This window comes from Glycine soja, chromosome 8 (genome assembly GCF_004193775.1).
Source record: "Glycine soja cultivar W05 chromosome 8, ASM419377v2, whole genome shotgun sequence".
Taxonomy (NCBI): Eukaryota; Viridiplantae; Streptophyta; class Magnoliopsida; order Fabales; family Fabaceae; genus Glycine; species Glycine soja.
The window spans coordinates 30932520-30937211 of record NC_041009.1 but is presented as its reverse complement, the minus strand read 5'-3'; the positions used below and the strand labels follow the sequence as shown (position 1 = coordinate 30937211).

At 41.3% G+C, this 4692-nt stretch overlaps 1 non-coding gene across 1 annotated transcript; it reads right to left on the bottom strand.

The window, feature by feature from the left end:
• Positions 1–2056: 2056 nt before the first annotated feature.
• On the bottom strand, positions 2057–2163 carry LOC114424781. The gene has a single exon (XR_003669082.1). It is a non-coding gene; the product is annotated as a small nucleolar RNA R71 (small nucleolar RNA).
• Between the last annotated feature and the right edge of the window lie 2529 nt (positions 2164–4692).

The following is a 4692-nucleotide window of genomic DNA, read 5'->3' as shown; positions in this document are numbered from 1 at the left end:
CATTTGCGTTTTCTGTTTGAATCCATGGAAGGCTAGATTTTCTGGTGTTGTTTCCTTTTGAGGACGAAGCCCAACTCTCTTTGAGGTTTCGTTTGTAATGTGGTTTCCTGGCAGTTTTCCCTTCACCAGTTATCCCAATTTCGTGAATATTAATCAGTGCACGCTTCGTGTTCGATTAATTGCCTCTGAGCCTAACTTGCGTTCATGCTTAATGGACAAAGGGCTAACTGGTGTATGTGGTGCCTAATCACGTATTGAAAACCCTAAGTTGATTTTCGCTTAGTAAATTGAAATAGGGTTGGATTAAGTGGTTGACTGTTAGGGACGAATTCTCCATAACCCAGGATAAGAGAGTGGCTTCTGAATCAGAGGAAACAACCCGTTTTTAATATTAGTAGTTTCGTATTCCATTTTATTTGTTCTGCTCTTTAATTACCAAACAACCAAACCCCCCCCCCCCCATCGTTACTGTTACTGCAAGTATATTATGAACATTTGGCTTGTCACTGCTCGTTGGGAAACGACCTAGGATCACTTCCTAGTTACTGCATTTTCATGTTTATTTGATTCGGGTACGGCCTCGATCAAATTTGGCGCCGTTGCCGGGGAGCAGTGTCCAAAGGTTCATAATAGCTAGCTAGTGTTGTGTGTTTAATCCTTTCGTGTTTTATGTTTAATTGTTAGTATTGTGTTAGTATGTGTGTTAGTGTTGATTAGTGTCCTGGTATTTTGTTTAATGTGTGTTCTGTTTCAGTTTTACCATTAAGCGTTTCCCCTGTTTCAGTCTTGGGTGTTTTGCTGTGAAGATTGTGCTTGAAAACAGAGTAGTAGTAGAAATCAGCTTGCGGAAAAACAGAGTAGTAGTAGAAATCAATTAGAGACGGATTTTAGCGACCACCCATGCTGAATTAATTGGGATTTTTTGTTTTAGTAGCTAGGGTTGTTATTTTTGGCTGAATTTTTTTGTGGTAACTTCTTTTAATCCATATTTTGTGGGAAAAATAGCTAGAGCCTTTAGTTTGGTCAGATTTGAAAGTTCCAAAAAAAACTAGCAAATTTTGTGTTTGTCAAAACTTCAAACGGCCATAACTTTTGCTCCGCTTATCAGAATCGCAATTATTATATATGCATTTGTGGTAGAAAAAAATTTCCTACGCCGTGGCAGCCGGCCATAGGCCGGCTGAGGTCTCCATCATCCAAAAAAAGCGATTCTGTCAAAAGTTTTTTATTTTTCAAGTTTTATTCACTTATTTTTCTTAACCTACCAATTTTAGCTTTCATAGTTAGAATTTGAATTTTGTCTGAAATTTTTTGTGCTATCTTCTCATCATTTTATAAGGTTGCTCACAAAATTTCAAGTCATTTGGATATCATTTGAGGGTAGCTGTAGTTCAAACCTACACCTTTATTTACATGACAAGGCAACTAGTTGTGTGCATGCTAAATGTAGTGTATGACTAGAGGCAATCCATCTGACTTACAACCCTTTGATCCTGAGATAGATAGGACATTTCATAGATTAGTTAGGCATCATTTTATACCTTTTGATCATTCTGAGCATTCCATAACTGGTGAATCTGTGCATTCTGTTATTGGTGATTTTGAACATCCTGATCTTGAGCATTATAATTTTGAGCATTCTGATTCTGAGCATTCTGATTTTGCACATTCTGAGAACATGGCACAACCTCCACCTCGTGAGAGGACTCTAAGGGAAATGGCTGCACCTGATTTCACCTATGAAAGCTTGTGCATCCAATACCCTGATGAGGATGTCCCATATGTTCTTAAAACTGGACTGATTCATTTGCTTCCAAAGTTTCATGGCCTTGCAGGTGAAGACCCGCACAAACATTTGAAAGAATTTCACATTGTCTGCTCCACCATGAAACCCCCAGATGTCCAAGAGGATCACATATTTCTGAAGGCTTTTCCTCATTCATTAGAGGGAGTGGCAAAGGACTGGCTGTATTACCTTGCTCCAAGGTCCATCACGAGCTGGGATGACCTTAAGAGAGTATTCTTAGAAAAAATTTTCCCTGCTTCCAGGACCACAGCCATCAGGAAGGATATCTCAGGTATTAGACAACTCAGTGGAGAGAGCCTGTATGAGTACTGGGAGAGATTGAAGAAACTATGTGCCAGTTGCCCCCACCATCAGATTTCAGAACAGCTTCTTCTCCAATATTTTTATGAAGGACTCAGTAATATGGAGAGAAGTATGATAGATGCTGCCAGTGGTGGAGCCCTTGGAGACATGACTCCTGCTGAAGCCAGAAATTTAATTGAGAAGATGGCCTCCAACTCCCAGCAGTTTAGCGCCAGAAATGATGCCATAATCATTAGAGGAGTGCATGAGGTAGCTACAAACCCATCTGCATCATCTGAAACTAAGAAGCTTGAAGGCAAACTGGATGCGTTGGTCAACTTGGTAACCCAGTTGGCCTTGAATCAGAAATCTGTACCTGTCGCAAGGGTTTGTGGTTTGTGCTCCTCTGCTGACCACCATACAGACCTTTGCCCTTCCATGCAGCAACCTGGAGCAATTGAGCAGTCTGAAGCTTATGCTGCAAATATTTACAATAGACCTCCTCAACCTCAGCAGCAAAATCAACCACAGCAGAGCAATTATGACCTTTCCAGCAACAAATACAACCCTGGATGGAGGAATCACCCTAACCTCAGATGGTCCAGCCCTCAGCAACAACAACAGCAGCCTGCTCCTTCCTTCCAAAATGCTGTTGGCCCAAGCAGACCATACATTCCTCCACCAATCCAACAACAGCAACAACCCCAGAAACAGCCAACAGTTGAGGCCCCTCCACAACCTTCCCTCGAAGAACTTGTGAGGCAAATGACTATGCAGAACATGCAGTTTCAGCAAGAGACCAAAGCCTCCATTCAGAGCTTAACCAATCAGATGGGACAATTAGCTACTCAATTGAATCAACAACAGTCCCAGAATTCTGACAAGCTGCCTTCTCAAGCTGTCCAAAACCCCAAAAATGTCAGTGCCATTTCATTGAGGTCGGGAAAGCAGTGTCAAGGACCTCAACCCGTAGCACCTTCCTCATCTGCAAATGAACCTGCCAAACTTCACTCTATTCCAGAAAAAGGTGATGACAAAAATCTACCTAACAATTTCTGTGCAGGTGAATCTTCTTCCACAGGTAATTCTGATTTGCAGAAGCAGCACATTCCCCCTCTTCCATTCCCTCCAAGAGCAGTTTCCAACAAAAAAATGGAAGAGGCAGAGAAAGAGATCTTGGAAACGTTTAGAAAAGTAGAGGTAAACATACCTCTGTTGGATGCAATAAAGCAAATTCCAAGATATGCCAAATTCTTGAAGGAGCTGTGCACTAATAAGCGGAAGCTTAAAGGAAGTGAACAAATTAGCATGGGCAGAAATGTCTCCGCATTGATTGGTAAATATGTTCCTCAAATTCCTGAAAAATGCAAAGATCCAGGTACATTCAGCATACCTTGTATTATAGGGAATAGTAAGTTTGACAATGCCATGCTAGATTTAGGAGCCTCTGTTAGTGTTATGCCTCTGTCGATTTTTAATTCTCTATCTCTAGGTCCCTTGCAGTCAACTGATGTGGTAATTCATTTAGCTAATAGAAGTGTTTCCTATCCTGTTGGTTTCATAGAAGATGTCTTAGTTAGAGTTGGTGAACTGATTTTCCCTGTTGATTTTTATATCTTGAATATGGAAGATGGATTTTCTCAAGGATCAGTTCCCATCATTCTAGGCAGACCCTTTATGAAAACTGCTAGAACTAAGATAGATGTTTATGCAGGCACACTGTCCATGGAGTTTGGTGATATAACTGTTCATTTTAATATTCTGGATGCTATGAAATACCCATCTGAAGATCTTTCTGTATTTCGTGCTGAAATAATTGACCATGTTGTTGATGAATACATGACTGATCTTTACTCTAATCTGCATGCCTCTCACTCTTCATGCATTGAGTCTGAAATTGTACTTGATCATATGCCTGAATTTGATGCTGAGAGTGAATCTGAGAGTGATATTGATTGCATGCCTGGTGGTGGTGTTTTACCTCTTGAGATTGATTTTATAGAGTCAGATAGGACTAACCATGTTTCAGGAAGTACACATACCTCTGACTTTCTTTATGAGGTAAAGGCTGAGAAACCATCTCCTTCTACCACTGTCCAGCCGACCACACCAGAATTGAAGCCTCTGCCATCAAATTTAAAATACGCTTACTTGGATGATAGCAAGAGTTTTTCAGTGATTATATCTGCCTCCCTTGCTGATGAGCAAGAGGAGAAGTTGTTGTCAGTTCTCAAGAAGCATAAGAAGGCTATAGGCTGGACCCTGGCAGACATTCCTGGTATTAGCCCATCCACATGTATGCATCGAATAAATTTAGAGGATGGAGCTAAACCAGTAAGACAGCCACAGAGAAGACTCAACCCGGTGATTCTTGATGTAGTGAAGAAGGAGATAACCAAGCTTTTGGATGCTGGAATCATTTATCCTATCTCCGACAGCCAATGGGTGAGTCCCGTCCAGGTAGTCCCGAAAAAGACTGGCCTCACAGTGATTAGAAATGAGAAGGAGGAGCTGATTCCTACTCGGGTGCAGAACAGTTGGAGAGTCTGCATTGACTATAGGAGGCTGAACCAGGTTACCAAAAAGGACCATTTTCCCCTGCC